Source organism: Peromyscus californicus, unplaced genomic scaffold (genome assembly GCF_007827085.1).
Source record: "Peromyscus californicus insignis strain IS unplaced genomic scaffold, ASM782708v3 Scaffold_14__1_contigs__length_90479793_seg_2, whole genome shotgun sequence".
In the NCBI taxonomy this organism is placed as follows: domain Eukaryota; kingdom Metazoa; phylum Chordata; class Mammalia; order Rodentia; family Cricetidae; genus Peromyscus; species Peromyscus californicus.
Window position 1 is genome coordinate 10,801,764 of NW_026294436.1, and position 21,458 is coordinate 10,823,221.

At 38.4% G+C, this 21,458-nt stretch overlaps 1 protein-coding gene across 3 annotated transcripts in view; it reads right to left on the minus strand.

Moving 5' to 3' along the window:
- The window catches only part of Dpp10 (dipeptidyl peptidase like 10), a 725,523-nt gene that overhangs the window by 461,066 nt on the left and 242,999 nt on the right, over positions 1-21,458 (minus strand). The gene's annotated exons all lie outside the window — the stretch shown is intronic.

The following is a 21,458-nucleotide window of genomic DNA, read 5'->3' on the forward strand; positions in this document are numbered from 1 at the left end:
CATACAGAATCATACAAAATAGCAATTTGCATTTATATTAGTACATAGTAGGCATAGTATATGAATGCTACATAAGGAGTGAACCTTAAAAACTCAAGAATGCAAGGCTGGAGAGAGGGCTCAGTGGTTAAGAGCACTTGCTATTCTTGAGTAGAACTTGAGTTTGGTTTCCAAGACTCACGTCGGGTGACTCACTGTAACTTCCTGTAACTCCAGATCTAGGAGATCCTACATTTTTTTCTGGCCTCGGTGGGCATTACACTCATGTGCACATACATGCATGCAGATGCGCCAACTTATTTTTTAATTTAAAAAGGAAACTCTTTCAGATAATATCATTGAAAACATATGTTATTTGGAGGGAGGAGAATAAATGGATGATATTAGTAAAATATGTGGGAGTAAAATTATGGATGAGATCACTCTGTGTGGTTCTATGGGACACACTAATGTAAAGGATAGTTCCATGTTAGCCTGATATTTTAGTCCTTATAGGAAAAGATAGCAATAGTGAACATTTAAAGAACATGGAGCCTGTGGTGGTTTGAAAGAAAATGGAGCCCAAAGGGAGTGGCCATATTAAGTGTGGCCTTGTTGGAGTAGATGTGGTCTTATTGTAGGAACTGTGTCACTGTGGGGGTGGGCTTTGAGGTTTCTTTTTCTCCAGCTCTCCTCAGTGAGATTGTCAGTCGACTTCCTGTTGTTTCAGAGTCACGATTTAGGACTCTCAGCTCCAGCACCATGTCTGCGTGCATGCTGCCATGCTTCCTTTTATGATCAAAATGGACTAAACCTCTGAAACTGTAAGTCAGCCATGCTCAATTAAATGTTTCCTTTGTAGGAGTTGCCATAGTCATGGTGTCTTTTCGCAGCAATAAAAACCCCAAGACAGAACATAATTAGAATATAATGCATGTGTGTCACTTACAGAATGGCATCTGGCAGCTATAATTAGTGATTTCATAGAAATATACATGCTCCTTTTAAGTGTTCATATGATTTTATGATATATATTCAAACACAGTTCTTGTAGTTTTGTGTGTACATATATGTATGCATGGTCATGCAATTGAGTGCAAGTACATGTATGGTACGGCATGTGTGGGGTCAGAAGGCAACCTCTCATGTTGATTCTCACCTTCCAGCTAGTTTGAGGCAGAGTTTCTCTGTTGTTCACTACTGCGGGCACCAGGTTCGCTGGCTCAGGAGCTTCTGGGGATTGTCCTGTCTCTGCCTCTCTTCTCTTACAGATGTGTGCTACTTCACCGTGCATTTATATGGGTTCTGATATTTAAATTTGGGTCTTCATGCTTGCAGAGTAAACACATTATCCACTGAGCTACTTTTCCCAGTCCATAACAAATATCTACATATAAATGTAAGCACGTACACACATAACAAATCAGTTGTGGCCAAATTTAAGAAGCTATCATTAGTAAAGAAATCAGGAGTCTCAAATGAACCCTCGTTTTTGAATTTTAACTGGTTTTGATAGTGTAGACATCCTGAATAGTAATCTGTAATACGATTGATCACACATTTCCATTGCAATACTGTGAAAACAATGGTTACACATCTTCAAAGTGCAGGAGGCACTCATCAATGCATGGCAACATTAGGACACAAAGAAGATGATAACAAAAATGTATGTGAAGGCTGTTTCTCATCAGAACTCTTCATCTCATAAGGAAGAGGACTGTCAAGCACCAGAGGAAAAATGGCCTCTACATCTTAGCTGTGAGGCAGAGTTGGGGGGGGGCGGATAATGAGGCCCTTGCCTAATTGTAAGGGAGCAGATGTCTACCCCATCTAAACAAATTTTGTTTATTTAATTTTATTTAGATGTATATGGATATGTCTGTATGCCTGCCGTATGTGTGCAGGTGCCCACAGAGGCCAGAAGATGGCAACAGATCCTACATGGTTGGAATTACAGATAATTGTGATCTGTCTAACATGGGTTCTGGGAAATGAACTTTGACGCTTGGAGGAGCGGGCAGTGTTCTTGACTCTTGCACATCTCTCCAGCCCCAGTCTACCCTGTCTGGATGGATCTCTGTATCTAGAAGGGGGAAGCGCAGGAATTAAATGGTCCCACAATTCCAATTCTTAGTACAATTGAGCTTTGGGTTCATTATTATTATTGGCTTGATTATTTGACAGCTCTCCACATAGTATGCTATGCAGGTTCATCTGTGGCTCTTCCCACTAACAGCCAGTGGCATTATCATGGTTGTAATTTAAAAAAAGTCTCATTGAACCATGTCTGCTGTGAAGCAAAAGTTCCACATGATACATAATGAGTTACAAGTACGGACCAGACCATAGCACAACTACCACATAGACCCACATCCTAGACCTTGGGGTGTCCCACGCTAACATGCACACCAGCTATGACCTGCCAGAGTGTGTGCAAGGACTGGTCCCATAGAATGATAATTACAGGATCTCCATGACTCTAGGCAGCAGCAAGATAGTCGAGAAGCGTTTCAGTGAAGGTCCAGTGATGATGGTGTGTTAGAGGCCAGGAGCCTTGAACCAGACCAATGACTCACTGTAATGAACATCTTGCAGGTGGGGCTGTTGGACAAAAGGGTGGACTGCGTGAAGCCCCACAGCTCCTGATGCCACTAGGATGAATGAAGAGGTGCTGGAAAGACGGAGAAGAGAGGTGGGGTTTTTTGTTTGTTTTGTTTTGTTTTTAATTAATTTGGGGGATCGGGCATGCTTCAGGGGTAAGAGATGGATATGGAGGCACTGGGCAGTGAGGAGGATTGGGGTGCATGATGTAAAATTCCCAAAGAATCAATAAAAACTTATGTTTAAAAAGTATGGGCCAGAAAGATAGGTTAGTGGGTAGAGGAGCTTGAATGTGAACCTGATGGCCTGAGCTTGACCCCAGATCTCAAAAGATGACAGAAGAGGACTCCAGAGAGTTGTCCTCTGACCTTCATACTCACACCAGAGCATATTGTATCCACACTCACACACCCATGCCTACATGCAAGTACAAAAATTTAAACAAAATGATGTAGAAGTAACCAACCATCTTATTAAAAAAGAAACACAGAACCAATGCAAAGAAGAAAGCCAAGAGGTCAGAGCTAAGAGCTAAAACCTTACCCTTCCTCCTGCGGTGGTCCTACCTCTCCGAACCAGAGCTACTTCCTGTGTTAAAGTCTTTATATAGAGTTTCTGTTCTGCCTTCTCATTGGTTGTAAACCCAACCATATGACCACCGCGTCATGGCCTGTCTGTATAGACCTCCAGGTTTTCTATGATTGGTATTGAGATTAAAGGCATGTGTATCCAATACTGGCTGTATCCCTGAACACACAGAGACTTACCCAGCTCTGCCTACCAAGTGCTGGGATTACAAGCATACGCCACCACTGCTCTGCTTTCCTATGGCTTGCTAATAGCTCTGATCCCCGGGCAACTTTATTTATTAACATACAAATAACACTTTAATACAAATAAAATATCATCATAAAATGCTTTTAAAAAGGTATATGCACTTACATCAATTTTAGTGATTTAAAGGTTACAAAATTAACCTCAGTCAGCCAATTATCTTGTCAACTCATCAAGAATATGTACAGAACAATAGATAGAATGATCCCTGTAAGTTGCCATTATGGCCCTTCGACATCACAAGTAAAGAAGCCAAGGGTCCACTATTTCAAGCTTTGCCTGATGTCCCTCACACAGGCAGCCAGTGGGGAAACTCCTATAGCATCTCTTCTGGGACCACTCAGCTTCTGTCGTCGGAACCAAAAGTTTAGTTTCAAGCTTTGTTCCCTTCAAGAAATTTCCTCTTATTTCATTCAGACTTTAGATAAGTCTGCAATATCTTAAATAGAAGACTGGTCATAGCTAAGGCTTGTCTGGAATCTATGGATGCCAGCTAACATAATTAAGTGTATCTGTCCATGGGCTGGGCTTCTCAAGAATGGCAAAGGATACAAAATGGGTCTCACCCAATCACTGAATACAAGTGCTGATTATATAATGTGAAACCCATTTCAATGGTGAGCTGCATTTTATCCACTTCTAATTTGGAGTATGGCTAATATTTTTATTGTATTTAAATTGTAATGTAAATATCTGCCATGCAGGTATCTGATATGTGACCCTGTGAAAGGGTCATTCAACTCCCAAAGGGTTGCAACTCTCAGATTGAGAATCACTGCCTTAAACTCTTGATCCTACACATCTGCCTTCTCTATACCATGCTTAAGTCTCCAGTTCTAAAGCTAAAAGGACCCTTGGCTTTTGTCAGTCCCTACCCAGAGGCACCTATCCTTGAGAAGAATGATATCCAAACCCATTCTTTCCAGACACATGGATTTCTTCCCTAATCCTCATCCCAGTTTCCTAATACACAGAAATTGTAACTGGCATATCTGATGGTGTGTTTAGCCTCAGATAAGCTCATGTTCTCATGGTGGTCATTGACCTTCTGTCCATTGAGTCCTTCACTTAGTCATTTATTCTTTATGGATGGCACCCACAGTAGGTTAATATTGGTTTATTTCTCAGTTGTTAAGTTGTTTTCAAGGGCTTATGCTCTGTGATTCTGGGAGCCTCTCAGAACTAACTTTAATATTCAAATCTATAATTAGATAAAACCATCTAGAATTTATTATAAAACTTCTGGACTCTACTTATTTTATAAGTTGTCAGTTAATGAAAAATTACAGTACCTTGGCATAAAAAGTAACCCCAGATTTCTACTCTTGTATAATCTGATCTCTTTTTAAAAGAAAAGATTCCATTTGTGTGTCTCTCTGTGTGTGTATGTGTGTGTGTGTGAGAGAGAGAGAGTGTGTGTGTGTGCGTGTACGTGTGCGTGTGTGCGTGTGTGTGTGTGTGTGTGTGTGTGTGTGTGTGTGTGTGTGTGTGTGTGTATCAGTGGGAACATGGTTATGTAAATGCAGTTGCCCTTAGAGGTCAGAAGATGATGTTGAATGTGCTGGAGCTGGAGTAGCAGGTGGTTGTGAGCTGCCTAATATAGATGCTAGTAGGAGAACTTGTGTCCTGTGCAAGAACGGTACATGCTTTTAAGTGTTGAGTTTTCTCTTTAGCCTTCTGTAATCTGATCTTAATTCTTTAAAAACATGTATCTGTTTAATTAGCCTAATGTTTCTAGCAGAGCAGAGAATGAAGATCACATGCTTATAAGTCGGGAAGGAAGGGGCTGGAGAGATGCCTCTTTATGCACGCATAAAGATTTGAATTCAGACTCATTCAACACATATAAAATCCAGGCTTAATTTCACATGTCTGTAACTGTACAAGCACATTCACACATACAAACACACACACACACACACACACACACACACACACACACACACACCATATATGGGTAAATACATTAATGAATTAATTACACGAGGAAAGAAATGCTGCCCGCATTACACCAATATGTTTAATTTAAGTTTGCAGAGTAATTGCCTTCTTTAATTTTAAAGTGAAATTGTAATCTATGAGAAGATGTATAATGTTTTTGGATACTCATTTGTCAGCAAACTGAAGGTCCTAATAATTCCTCTTTGGGGTTGGAGAGAGGGTTCAGTGATCACAGTGTTGATTGCTCTAGCAGAGGACCTGAGTCTGGTCCCCAGCACCCATATCAGGTGGCTTACCACCTTCTGTAACTCCAGCTCCAGTTCTCTGGACACTACAGGCACCTGTGTATATATGCACATAGACATAATTAAAGTAAAATCTTCTTAAAAAGTAACAATTCCTCCTTGATATAAATAAAACTACAGTAAATATGCTACCAACTGTAAGAAGTTTGAAAGTTCAATTTTCTTAAATGCTAAAAGACATACACTAGAAAATGTAATATATTATCTCTCCATGTCATGAAATCAACAACACAAAATTGTACTTTCACAGAGAGCATTCAATAGTTTATGTATCGAGCTATTTATCTTGTAGTTATGGGTATTCTTAATCTTACTTTATAAGTCAGTCTCATTCTGCTCCCCTCTCCTGTTTTTTACCACCCCAACCTCTCTAACAAACGTGAGTATGGACAAAATGGTTAGAGCTTCTCTTATGCTTCTTTGCTCAGTTAGCATAGTTCACTTACTGAAAAACATGTGGCCTGCAACATTTATAACACACACACACACACACACACACACACACACACACACACACACGCAAACACACCATATATGTATGTTTATACATTGTCTTCTCTGCCACCAACCCTCAAAGAACAACAAAACTGATATGAATGAAGGTGAATGCAGAAAAGGGAACTCTTACTTCTGGCAGCAGTATGTTAAGAGGTATCAGTAAAAATTTCAAAGGATGACATAGTCTCTATAGAGGTGTTCACAGAGGAAGAAAATGTTCGATGATGAGGACACTATGTTGACTATCCAGTATCCTAAGTATTTACATTCAAATCAAAATCAGGGCCCATGTCTCTAGGACATTGTCATTTTCCTCTTATTCAATTAAGAAGCTTATTACCCTCTCCTGAAAGTAGCCAATTATGTAATGGAATAAGTCACTTATATGTTGGGACCTCCAGTCCCAGTAGTCTGCCTCAGGTTCCTCTTCCACCCAGACATGTTTTCCTTTGGACCCAGTCATGGGACTGCTTCCCCAGGATGCACTCTACATTCTCTAAGCACCTTCCCCTCTCTTCCATTTAAAATTCAACTACCTGCTGCTCTCTTCCATGAGTCTGACTATACATAGATTTAAGTTTCCAAGGGAGTTAGTAAAGGTAGAGCTCCCATGTAAATAGTCCATTAGTATGGACACAGTCTAAGTCTCTTTCTATGAACAATTGATTATACACTATTCATCAGACTCACAAATGGTTTAAATTGATCTCAGCAATAAATAATACAGCTTTTATCTTAGTGACCAGTGCCAACAAAGCAGAGATGCAAACCTGAATAACCATATATATGGGCTACCAAAATTCTGATGTCTAAATAATTCAATGTCACAACATTATATATATAGTATGTGCACAGTTGACTGGGTTTATTTTAATTTATTTTCACTCTCATTTAGTTGTATTTTAAAGATACATCTACTAGACAGAAGAGATTTAAAATGAAGGTAATCAAGAATAAAAAAATGTAGTCAGCTGTGTTAGACCTTATTAGTCCAGCAATCCCAAAACTCAGAACACTGAGGCAGGAGTATCACCCAAAGCTTGATAGTAGTCTGGGCTACACATCGAGATCCTATCTAAAATTAGAAAAACAAAACAAAATGAACAATAAACTAAACAACAACAGAACAAACAAAATAACTGGAGAGTCACAAGTTGATGAAACAAACTTCTAGGAAACATACCAAATTTTTCATTATATTATTTTTTTAATTTATCTACTGTATTTTATCTCCCTCCTACACCATAAAATTTACCATGATACTTTACCAACAGATGAAGATCTGTAATAGAGAGCATTGTAGGGCTTGAGATGGGGCTCACTAATAATTTGTGTAGCATGCAATAGACACTTAGTTTGATATTCATACCACAGACATTTTGGCATGTGGTAATATTAAGTGTTGAACCATGCACACAAACTGACAGAAAAAAGAGAAGATAAAAACATGGGAATTATTTTTTTCATAAAAGGTAGTCAGCCCAATAATGAGTCCCATTTTCTGGACCTCCCCCTTTCCCATTTGTACCTGTCAAACAAGCGCATCAGACTGTGAATTCTTGCTTCCCACTAATGCGATGAAACACACTCACTAACAGTATAAGGAATAAAAAATCATTTTGGTTAGGTGTGTTTACTACTCAGGTTGGGTTTCTATGCATCATTTTTGAAAAAAGAAAGTGCCTCACTAAATGACTTTTGCTTTGTGTGAATCTTGGTGGAACACTGAGGTTATTCTTGTCCTAACAAGCAGCCTCAATGGGTCAAAAGACAGGCTCCATTGGTTTGGGAGGAGAATTGGTGGGTGGGTACAGGAAAAGTTATGAGGAGGAAGGGATAGGGATAAATTTGATCAAAACACATGAAATCCTCAAACAATAAACTATAATTTCAAATGTTAAAATGACATTAAGGTAAATAAACTTTTTAGATTTTTTTATTTAAGTATACATTATAATTCAATGTACACTTTCAGTATAAATTTCTATATATTTCTCAAATAGAAGTGACTTATGATTAAATACAAAACTGACTGCCACACAGAACTTAAACCTAAAATATTGTACTATCCCTGGTTTTTGTGGTTTGATAAATAAACAATGCAGAGTGTGTTTAAACTGGTTTTGAACTCTTTTGGCTGCTGATTGCTTTGACTGCCTTTATAAAGAACATTTCTTATGTAAAATCTTAACACTGCATAGGGTGCCTTTGCCTAGTTTTCAAGGGAGATTTTGTTTAGATCCTGTGTGTGTGTGTGTGTGTGTGTGTGTGTGTGTGTGTGTGTGTGTGTGTGTCTGTGTGTCTGTGTGTCTGTGTCTATGCTTATGCAAGTGTATGTCATGGCTATACAGTTGCCCCTGGAGTCCAGAAGAGGGCATCTGATCCTCTGAAGCTGAGGTTGTAAGTTGATGAATGGTTGCTGAGAAATAAACTTGCATCTTGTGGAAAATCAGAAAACACTCAAAACTGCTGAGTTATTTATCCAGCTCTTTGTGTAAACTCTGGGTCATCCTTGTGGCAGAAGCTGCTGGTATTTAGTGGCTGCACCTGAGATTCAGCCATACTGAAAGATGTATATTATTTGTCTTTTTTGTCTCAGTTTTAGGTAACAATAAATGCATGCAAGTAAAAATAAAAATGGTAAGAAAATACAAAAGATTTGTGCTTGCCTTTGAAAATAATTATACTGAGGTAAGTAGACTGTCAGATACAATTTCAGATAATAGCAGATGGATCTAAGAAGCTTTATTGCAATATTCCTAGGGCTGCCTGAATCCATGCATGATATTGACCCCTTACATGCTGTTTACTGATGGGTAAAGCTTAACTCCTGGCTTAGGTCCAGTAGACGATTATCAAGAATAGCAGTAGAGAGAACAATTATAACACTATAGTGTAACAAAGCTGTCTGCACCACACAGCACTGATACCATAGCAGTTGATCTGAGAACACAGGACTAAGTAGCTACAGTTGAACAGAGAGAGTGAAGACATGCTGGAAACCGTATGACCCACATTCTTGTCCAAACAAAGCAGGGATACTGAAGACTAGCACATGACTCAGAATACTGTGCAATTTAATACTTACTAAGTAGTTCTGAGGTTTTCCATTATATATTCTCAAACCACAGCTGATCTTGAGAAAACAGAACCACCCAAAGTGGTAAAGTGTAAATGAGTTCTGTATCTCAAACACAGCTGCTTAGTTGAGCAGAGGAATCATAGTGGACCTCTGGTGCTTGGTACTTAATTTTATTTTTTTCTTAATTAGTTTTCAGGCAACACTTCCATCACTTTTCAATGGCACTGTTGAAGGCAAAGTCATTCTATTTGGAGTGACTCAATTTTCCTCCATTGCAGAAACTTTATCTATAGGTAGAAAGAGTGATCTGCACCAGATGAAGCCAATCGACTCCCTAGCATGGAGGACCCATGTGGCCCCACCCCTAGCTAAGAAGCTGTGGAGAGTTGATGGCTCCTGAAGGGAGGGACATTCAACTTTCTTTAAGGACAGATAGTCAACCCTGCTCTGGTGGGTGGTCCCATCCTCAGGAATGCATGAACTGATGAAACTGAGTGAGGCAGTTTATTAAATAAACAAACAAAAACCACCAAGCCAAGACTAAACCAACAAACAAAACTAAACCAAAAAGAAGTCAGGAAGTTGGGAAGGGGTGGAACTAGGATGAGTTAAAGGAAAGAGTAAGGGAGTGAACATGATTGAAATATATTTTATGTATATATGAAAGTCTCAAAGAATTCACAAAAATGTATTAGATACAACAAGCTACCATTTTCAGGAAAAATGATAGCAAAATAAAACGTTTTAAATGCCAATTAAATATTTTAATGATAGTAATATCTTGATTAATATGTAAAAGTAAATTCATAGGTTTGAAATTTGTGCATATGTGTATATATTTTTTTCAAAGAGGCCTAGACCCTGATTTCTTACCTAGACTAACAAACTAAGGAAATCCTCACATGGAAATGCTTTCTTAAGTCCTATTGATTAAAATAAATAAATAAATATAGTTTTATTCTGTTGCCATGAGAAAACAGTCTGACCAAATGGAATTTAGTGTAGAAAGGGTTCATTTTTTTCAGACAATTCCATATTACAGTCCCCTGAGAAAAGTCAAGGCACGAACTCAAGGTAGGAACTTGAAGGCATGTCTTGCTATTTTACATAGCATTACCGCTAACCAAGGGAGTCATTTCGCAGCCAAAGTGTGCTATAAGATTCATACAGGAAGCTGCTTGCTGCCTTACTCAAAGACAGTTTTACACCCACCTAACTTTCTTAAACCATTCAGAACCACCTAACATCAAGCCTAGAGATGGCCCTACCCATAGTGCTCTGGGCCCTCCTACATCAATTGATAACCAAGATGATTCTCCAAAGAAAGACCCACAGGCCCACCTGATCTCGGCAATTCCTCATTTGAGGTTGTCCTGTTGCATAGCCCCAGCTGTGTCAAATTGACCTAAGCAGGACAATTGCTAAAATATGTACACCAAGACGATCAAAACTGGCTCAAACTTGGGAACTCTTTACTGGCTGTGTGACACGTATCAACTTGATATCCCATGACACGTAGAGAACTGCTACACTGCTTCTCAGAGTGGGAGGTCACTAGGAAAATTGATTTAACCCCAGAATAACAAAGCCCATGCACCAACAAGTTTCTGCATATATTCCCTTGCAGATCACTAGTAATCTCCCATATCCTACCCCATAGCTGTCACTTCTCCCCTGCTCCAGAAATAAAATCTAGTGAGATGAAAGTCCTGTTTATAAGACCCGATCTATAAAGGTCCTTGCAATGCTTTGTATAAGTATTTAAACCAGGCTGAGAGATGGCTTGGGAATAACAACACTTGTTGGAGTGCCTGGATTTGGCTCCCAGCACCCACATGGCTCTTTACAATCATCTGTATCTCCATTTCTAGGGGGTTGAAGTCATAATCTGACCTCTGTGAGATTATGTGAGATATACAAACATACATGCATACAAACACTCATATATATAACATAATGAAGAACAATGTTTATGGGAGTGGGAACACATAGGCCAAGCTGTAGGTAAGGCAGTCAGAGGACAACTTTGTGAATTCTTTTCTCATTTTCTAACTTTGTGTGGGATCTGGGATTGAACTTGGGTCCTTGGGCTGAAATGGAAGCACTCACCCCATGAGCCGTTTCTCCAGCCCAGTTGGGAATTCATTTAAATATGTTTGAATTAGAAGAAAACTCTTCAAGTAAAATTCATACCCTCAATTTGACATCCATATAGTCCAATCAATAAGAAGAAATTAGGGATGCATATCTAGTCTCACATATTTTACAGAATTCTGTCCTAGATTTTGTTATTTTCCTACATCTAATTGTTTCAGATTAATATAAACTAACAATTACTATTGATTATTTTCAGGTTTGACATCCCAGGAATATATAAAAGTAGAAATTTCATTTTTTTTATTTTATAATTTGATTTAATTTTACATATCAGCCACGGATTCCCCTGTTCTCCCTCCTCCCCCACCCCCACCCTCCACCCAGCCCACCCCCCATTCCCATCTCCTCCAGGGCAAGGACTCCCTTGGGGATTCAGCTCATCCTGGTAGATTCAGTCCGGGCAGGTCCAGTCCCCTCCTCCCAGGCTGAGCAAAGTGTCCCTGCATAGGCCCCAGGTTCCAAACAGCCAGCTCATGCATTAAGGACAGATCCCGGTCCCACTGCCTGGGTGCTAAAAGTAGAAATTTCTTAATCATGAGAGCATGGTAAAAATTAGTAACTTTGTTAATTAAATGCCATTGAGAAGTGGCAGGAGTAACAAATATAAATGGAGTCAGTATACCATGGCTCCATTTTTAGAACCAGTTTCATCCTGAACTGGAAAATCTGTGATTGCCATAACTTCTAACATCTGATAAAACCAGAAATGAGAATCTCCAAATTAGATCTCACTAACAAAATTATATTTATTTTAAATTATTTATCTGGAACGTTTATTTTTTATTTTACAGGTCTTTTGCTTCTATGTTATATTTTCTATTTTTGTGTTTTTTATGGGATTTTGTATATGTAAAGTGTCGGTTTCTGAATTTGTATTATTTTTCATGCTTTTCCTTTGGCTCTTTCTTTTGTTTGTTTTGTCTATTGGTTTGTTTTTATTATATATTATTTTACTTTTTAGATGTCTGTTTTCTAAAATGAGGGAAAATGAAAAGCTGTGGATTTGAGTGGATTGGGAGATGGGAAAGTGGGGAGGTTCTGTGGAGAGTTTGAGGAGAGGAAACCATGATCAGAATATAGTGTATAAAAATATCTCTTTCACCGGGCAGTGGTGTTGCACGCCTTTAACCCCAGCACTCAGGAGCAGAGACAGGCAGATCTCTGTAAGTTCGAGGCCAGCTTGGTCTCCAAAGCAAGTTCCAGGAAAGGCACAACGCTACACAGAGAAACCCTGTCTCAAAAAATCAAAATATCTATGTCTATATCTATATCTATCTATCTATCATCTATCTATCTATCTATCTATCTATCTATCTATATGTATATATATTTCAATAAATAAAGGAAAAGCTATCTTTTCCTTTTTAAATTGTGTATATGTGTGTGGATATGTGCACATAAGAGCAGTGCTTGCAGAGTCCAGAAGATGCCATATCTCCTGCAAGGAGCTGAATCTGTTTGTGAGCAGCTCCATATGGCTGCTGGGAACTGAACTTGAGTCCTCTGCAGGAAGAGTACTTGGTATTGACTGCTGAGACATCTCTTCTCTTTCTTTTCATTTTCACCTACTATTGTGAAATCATGATGGCTTTTGAGTCATTTATTGGTCATTTGATATATTCTTAGGCATCTTATCATCCCTGTCATCTCAGGATTTATGTAGATTAACCAATTCTCTTTCCTGACCCCTTGATTGTCACTATTCCCTGCAGTTCTTCCTGCGGTGAGCTGTGTGCTGTTTGCTTATTATCCACCCCCTTTGCTGGCAGGGCACCTGAAGACAAGCCTGATGACTTCTCCTGAAGATCACACATTCAGCCCTTATCCTATGGGAAACTTCTACCATTGGTGCTTTTAGCTTGCGCAGCTCTGCATTCTCCTCTCTTTACTCAAAAAAAATTAGAAGCTAAGCTATAGTTTGGGGAGTAACATAATGCCTTATGTTCAAGAGAAGAAAACTCTCCTTTTTCATTAATCTCACCAACACACCCACCAGACTAGCTTCCAAGCTCTGGCCTTTTAATTTTATTTTAATGTTACTTTTGTAATTTATTTAGAAGTATACTTATTTTAGATACTTTCTGTCAATTTATTTATTTTTTCACAATTTCACATATGTATATAATGAATTCTGGTCATTTTCTCTATTCCCCACTACCTTTATCAATCTCCTCACTCACTCCCTAAAATGTTTCTGTCCAAAATGCATCACCCTAAGCCTTAATGTTCTAGTATGTGTGTGAGCCTAGTATGTGTGTGAGAGAGAAACACTGAGTTTAATTAGGGCCATAACCAGGAGCACGGATGGTAGGTATTTACTGGAGCATGGTCAAGCTCTAGTCTTAAACTCTCTATAATGACAGCAGTCTTTCTCTGACTCCTATACACTTTGTTCTTTTTGGGCTCTAGCATAAAAAGACTATTTGAGAATGATAGATGATGCCATGAGGCTGAGGTCTAGACAAAGGCAAGCCCAACCTCACCCCAGAGCCTTTTCTACAAAACCTCAACAAACTCACATTTTCTTCTGAGAACAAATGAGCCCAAGTTCATCTTTGTTAAATATGTTTCATCCCCAGGCATATCATATTCATCCATGTGATATACGCCTTCCTACCATGGGGTACTTGCCTACCAAACTGTCAGACATTCCTAACTCCTCACTCAGCAACTGAGTCAAAACTATTCTACACAAATATTTTCCTTCTCCAGTTAGCATCTTGTGTCATCTTTGAATAGAGGTCACCAGAGATGGATAGTTCCAGAATTCCAAGAAAAGGTTCAGCCCATTTCCACGTTGATAATATACTATTTAAACAAGTACCCTAGAGTTCATTTTAACCATCACCAGGGATCATTTTAATGGATCACTGATATATTTTAAAGGTATTTTAGTTCTTTTATATAGAATTGAAGCAGCATATATATATATATATATATATATATATATATATATATATATATATGTGTGTGTGTGTGTGTGTGTGTGTGTGTGTGTGTGTGTATGTAAGAAAACACAGAATCCTGGTGACAATGGTGTATTCCTTCACTTAATGCCAGTGCTAATACTGATAACCTTAAAGAGGACAATGTACTCCGAACCTCTGTCATCTACCTGAAATGCAGTGGGTCTCATTAGTTGTTTTAGGGTAAGCTCATTATGTGATTGATATTCTTCACTAGGCAGTTGAACATTGTCTCTCTCACTATATTTTCCTAGCACTGAGACTCAGCATGTACTTTCAGAGTGCCACTCATGACAGGGCACTACTGATGTTCACAATGTCTGCAGGTGCATGGACGCACCATGGCAATGTTCTCCAAGGCGACAGGACAGTCTGCTTTCAACGAATGGCCATTTCCATACTGCACAAATGCACCCCTTCCTCAAATCATGCATTCCCCTGTCTCCTACAGTTCTTCATGCCAGCCTCCTCTTTCACTGGATGGCATGGCCTCACAGAGAAAATGGAGGCAATCTAAACAGTGCTCTCTCTCCCGCCACCACCTCTGATTGCATCCAGCTCTGTGTGTAGGGGTGCCACTACTTTGTTATTAACTCTCACTTTACCGTCTATGAAAACATCTCACTGTGTGACCTAAATTCCACCCTTTTAAAAATCTTCAAGGATGACCATCTAGCAATTGCTGTCACTTTTTCTTGCATGTATATCACCTTATTTATCAATGCATTCCTATTGACACATTACATGATCAAATGCACTTTATCAAAAAATTTAGCTGAATTTCTTTCTGCAGTTATACAGGGACTCATAACACCTCAAAAAGCTGAGAGTAAGTATCTGTAAGTGCTCAGTTCTAGATGGGATACCTTTATTGGCCTCCGGCCCTCTAAAGCTCAGAGACTATCATGGAAAAGTTGGTGGAAAGAATACAAGAGCAGGAGACAGGAAGGAATGCTGTGAAATGATCCCTTCTGAACATGACATGTCTACCGAGCTCGTGAACTCACAGAAATTGTGGAGGCTTGAAGAGGACCTACTTAAGGTAAGCCAGGCAAAATCTCAGCATGGATGAGGGAGGAGCTATTGGCACTTTATGTTCTCTCTGGGAGGAAAAGGAACTTGCATTTGGGTGTGGCAACTGATAAGTTTCCCGTCTCCAGTGGATAGCTGTATACCTACACACATATGAGCAGCAATAATTTAACTCAGATATTAAAAGAAAAGAGAACATGAATTAGAATGGGATGCATTGGAGTTATCCAGGAGGAGCTGGAGGGGGAAACTGGGAAAGAATATGATCATATTTCAATATCTCAAACAATATACTTGTTTTTTCATTTGACATATAACCATGTTCAGTAACAGCTACTGTGTCTTTGTGTTGTTCTTCCTACATGGAAACTTCTTGGAAGAACTGATTCTAATTCCTTTTCTCTATTTTCACCCTTTCTTGGTTCCATTTTAATCATGTTTCTACAACTTCATGGAGAACCTAAGAACCATGATCTCTATGTTACTCTTACCAATGTCCTATTCTTAAGACTGTGACCTGATCCCAGCAACATTAAGGACAACTTTGGCCTGTTGTATTTACATTCTTTAGTTGAACTCTGAGGCAAGGCTTCAACAGTGCACTTACATTGAGGAAACAGGACCTGTATCTCCTGCATTGTGTTTAGATGCACACACTTAGATGGCTATCTGATATTTTTCTTTAGATTTCTCAGGTATCTTAAATATACTCTTGAGATGTAATCAATTTTATGCCCTAACCTGACTAATTGTGCTGCACAGATGTTTGATCACACATGACTGTAGGCGTTGCTATTATTTTTAAGATGCAATTAATATTTAAATTAGTATACTCTGACTGAAACAAAGTACCCTTTGTATTGCATTGTAATCTTACCTCATTATTCAAATGCTGTGTATTCAAGACTGGGGGTCTCTAAAGAATAATGAATTCTTCCTGCAGGCTGTCTTTGGATTCAAGGCCACAACGCCATCCCTTGCCAAAGTTTATAGCTTATTGGCTTCCTGCACATTGCTTTTTTAAAATCACACTTTATTTATCTAGTGTCTGCATGTATGCATGTGTGCACATGTGTGTCATGGTGTGCATGTAAAGGTCAGAGGACCACTTTGGGGAGTTGACTGTCTCCTTCTACTATGTGGGTCCTGGGGATCCAAACTCAGGACTCAAGTTCAGTAGCAGGTAACTTTGCTGCACCAACTTATTGGATCCATCTGAAAGTTTTAGATTTGTCACCTACTACCCAATAGTTCTTGAACTAATTTTAAATTGCCTGTGAATCCTTCTCCCTCCCGTCTCTCTTCTTCCCTCTCACTCTTTCCCTTCCTTCTATTTCTGCAACTATACAAATATATATATATATAACATATGTTTATATATGATATATTTATACATATATACATGTACATGTATATAAGCATATACACATAGAGAGATGAATATACATATTTATATGTTCCCCTTCCTTCTTTCATTAGTTGTGCTAATTGAGAAAACTGATAAGCTTGTCAAAACACAAGCTCTTGATGTTTCTGGTAAATTTGCTTGCTAGAACTTGGTTCAAGAATAGTGTAATGTGTGATTTCAGAGTGCTTGTGAGAAAACTCCAAGAAATGAAGAGTCTTGCAACTTCATTTTTTTTCAAAACATTCTTGGAATGTGCTTTCGTGCCCCTCCCAGGTGTAGCAGATAAGAGTGAGTTTACTTCAGATTATTCATTACAAATAGCTATTGTTACTTTTTTTAATATGCCTTTATGGAAAAACATGTTTTTGCCACATGTGGCTTGTCCTTGTGACTGTATACTTTACTCAGGTGATTATTCTTGACCCTCAGAGTATAAATTGTCTGATGCTTTGAATAAAGTTGGCTAGCACATGAGTCTTTAGTCTGCCTCATTTAAAGGCTTCATTCTTCCAGGTGCAGCTGCCAACAAGAGCAGTAAACACTTGTTAACCCCACAATTTCTATATTACAGTAGGTAATATATTCTCTCTCCAATAAAAGAAAAGGCAAAACCAAAAAAAAAAAAAAAAAACTGTGGAATTGGCCTTGAATCTCCTATTTTCCTATCACAGTATTTCCAATCTATCATGGGATCTTGTCAACTCTACCTTCAATGATTTAGACTGATGGCCTACCTTCACCCTGGTATCATGAACTTCATCAAGTCGATCTGTCAGACTTTCAAGGCCAACACCACACGTGGTAGAGAGTAAAAGATCAATGTATCTAGTGAGCCAAAGAAATTATATGGAGCAAAACTAAAGTAGTGGGATAACCATAGTGGTGGCTTTACTCTACATCTATAAAATACTGATGATTTATGTAAAAGTTAACAGAGAAATTAAGCACCTAGGAGAAGTGAGACAAAAAGACCCAGAGATAGTATGTAGTTGAAGAAGCCAAGAGTAAGGTTTGTGCTTTAACCAGACTAGCCTAGAGCTTTTCAAGAGAAAAAAAAATTCCTACCAATTTTTCGTGTACCTGCTTTAACTAAACTTAGTCATGGGTGCTTCCACGTCACTAGACCAGTTGCTCTAATTCTTACTAAGGAAGCTACTAACTCAAACTGAGTTGCTTTCTACTTAAAGAAGCATTACATTTGCATGAGCCAATAAGCAGTGTCCTGGACAGTTTGTTTGCTTGTTTTTTATTTATTTGTTTAGATCAACTTAACACAGCGGGAGTTATCTGTGAAAAGAACCTCAATTGAGAAAATGACTCCATTAGATTTCCAGTAGGTAGAAAAGTGTGGAGGGCATTTTCTTGATTTAATTGCTATGGGAAGAACCAGCCCACTGTGTGTGGTGCCACCCTTGGGCAGGTGGTCCTGGGTTGCATAAGAAAGCAGGCGGAGTAAGCCAGGGAGAGCAACCCAGTGAGCAGTACTTCTCCTTTGCCTCTGTGTCAGCGCCTGCCTTGGCTTCCCTTCATAAAAGACAGTAAGATTTAAGATAAAATAAATCATTTCCTCCCCAAGTTTCTTCCGGTCATGTTTTAATCAAAGCAATAGAAGGCAAAGACAATCAGAATGGAAAGATGCTCCCCAATTAACCCTCCTCTGAAATCCCAAAGCACACTCTTTGCTACTTGAGAGAGAAGGCAAGAAGATGGGACTGAATCAATCTTGAAACTACCTGATTACTTATACCCGTAACTAGGCTAAGGAAATTATTAACTTGCCTATGAGACTGTTTCTTGGCAATAAATTCTGTAATGAAGTCCAGTAGAAAAAAAATATGTATGTATATATATATATATATATATATATATATATATATATATATATATATACAGGCAATTTTGGAAGGATATCCTAGAAATTAATTAGGTAGACATTTTCAGAACATAAATACCAATGATTTAGCCTATAAATCTAGTCAAAACTACCAGTTTAGTTGCAGGTTTCTGTATATTTTTTGAAACATTCAAAGATAATGTGAAATTCTAGAGTTATAATCATAAATAAATATTGATGTACAAATACATGGTATAAAGGTAAATATTATAACTTAAACTTAAAGTTCATTGTAAAATATTTCCATTAATAAACAAATTTATTGTAATGGAATAGTCTATTTGTACACTGTGAAGATGTGTTGCTCTCATTGGTTTAATAAAGAGCTAACGGTCAATAGGTAGGCAGGAAGCCATTAGGTGAAACGTGCAGACAGAGAAAAAGAGAATGTGAGAATGAAGAAGGGTGGAGTCTTGAGGAGACTCAGATAGAAGCAAGATGAACATGCCATATTGGCCAAAGGTACTGCCAAGTGTTAGAGCAAAGATAAGAAATATGAGTTAATTTAAGATGTAAGAGCTAGGGAGTAGCAAGTGTAATCTACCAGCTGAGCATTTACAATTAATAATACGTCTCTGTGTGGTTATTTGGGAGCCTGGGGTCCTGACAAACAAAAACTATGTACAATATATATATATATATATGTATATATCAATTACCAAACAATTGGACAACTGAAATAGAATAAAATGACAGTGTGCATATTTATGTAAGATCCATTAAACAGAAGGGTTTATTCATACCATGATTTATTTTCCATTGACATCAGGGCCAGATCCCTACTTTCATACACACACATTTATAAACTCCACTTAGGTTGGGCCTGCATATATTTTAGGCCAATGACAAAACAAAGACAAGCAAGACCCTGATTTTACACATTAGCAGAAAATTAAGGGAAGGCCATGTACTTGAACACTGCAGTCCATAGAATTTGTGATAAAGAAAGGTGCCATTAAGTTTCTGGACCTGTGCACTTGGCAAGCTGTCATCTGTTCAGCTTCTGGCATTCGGCCCTTAATGGACCTTTTAATTAATGCAGACCTTGGTGCTTTCCATTTCCCTTTATCCATGATCATATACTCAAGGACAAACTAGAGATGAGCCCTATGAAAATGGCTGGTAAGAGAGAAAGGATTGATGCACATTGGTACTAATGCCAAGACAGAGACAGAAGCAACTGTTAGTGTAAATCTCTGCTCTGAAATGAGGCCAGCAAACACCCTGGCAGTGTTAAGACTTGAATCGATCATATAGGTAGTAATGCAAATCAAGTAGCAATAACAATTAATTTGACCAAGGCACAGCCAGATGAGCAGAGCTAAATGTAAGAGAGAAGGGAAAAGGAGTAAGAAAAAAAGAAGAGGAATAGAAAAGGGAGGAGGGCAGCATATGGAGAAAAACAAAATACGGGATGACAGGGAGGAGGAAGAGAATGAAGATGAGGAAGAGGAGGACCATGAGGAAGAAAGAAAGAGGAGGAGGAAGAGGAGAAGAAAGAAGAAGAAGAGATGGGGAAAGCATGCATCAGGCCAGTCAGGAAGGTAAGATCAGAACAATAACCCCCTCTCACTTGGGAATCCAGTGAATAAGGGTGAACAATGACAAGTCCTCAGTAAGGGATAAAGACCAGGAAGGACATCATAATATTAAGGTGACAATGTGACTTCTTATTAGAGATCAAGACAATCTGAGTTCTTTGCTTCAAAGCCTCTTCTACAAGCAGAGTTACACTCTGAGATCTGGTTTGAGATATTTCTGTACAGTATGATGATCTTTGATATATTCTTTGCCCAAAGTGAAGATTTCTTGCTCACTTTTAAAATTACTCTGCCTTTTGTTTTGATTCTGTGGGAGGTATTAACTATTTAAGCAACGCTAACTTCAGATTTTCTTTACACAGTTCCAGGGACAAACTCAAATATATTAATGACTACCTATTGACATGAAATGCATCTGAGCATCAAAAACTGCCATTAAACTGTACATTGTGGAAATAACATCTCATCCAAAGAAAATTTCTTTTGTCATTTAGGGTACAAAATCTATTCAGTACCCATTTAAGTGACATTAACTGGCCCCCTGCTATATGCTGGGAAATACATAAGTGCTAAGATAAAGATGAATATAAAGTGCCTCTCCTAGAAGTCAGCAGAGCTAGACTCTGATGGGGAAGATAGAAGTCTATGGCATGCCTTGCTGTTTTTGCTATACTTGGGCAAGGTGTTTCCCTTGTCTTAGAATGTGTTTACTCATTTGTCAGTGATAGGGTCATTTTACAAAGCCAGTCTGTTTAAGTTGAAATGGGATCCTGAAATCTCATCCTACATAAGTACAATCGATGAATGAAAACCATACAGTTTATTAACATAATTCCTAACAGCTCCTCCTAAACCTGCCACATCTGGTTTGTAAAATGGAAGGGAATGGTCAATGCTCTTCCTCACAACAGCTTGTGTGTTTGTAACACCTTAAACCCCTGAAAAAAAAGCATATAATACATATGTATAGATATGTATGTGTAAATATATTTATGTATCTATGCATGTGTAAATGAATAAGCATATATGTATACATTGTGTACATGTATATTTACATAAATTATGTTTGTAAATAAATGCATGTAAATGTGGTATATATGTATGTATACACACACACACACAAATGTGTATGCAAGCATGTGTACATAAATGTATGTGCATCTGAGAGATCCACAGCTAGGCACTGGGCTGAGTTCTTGGAGTCAAGTCAAAGAGAAGGA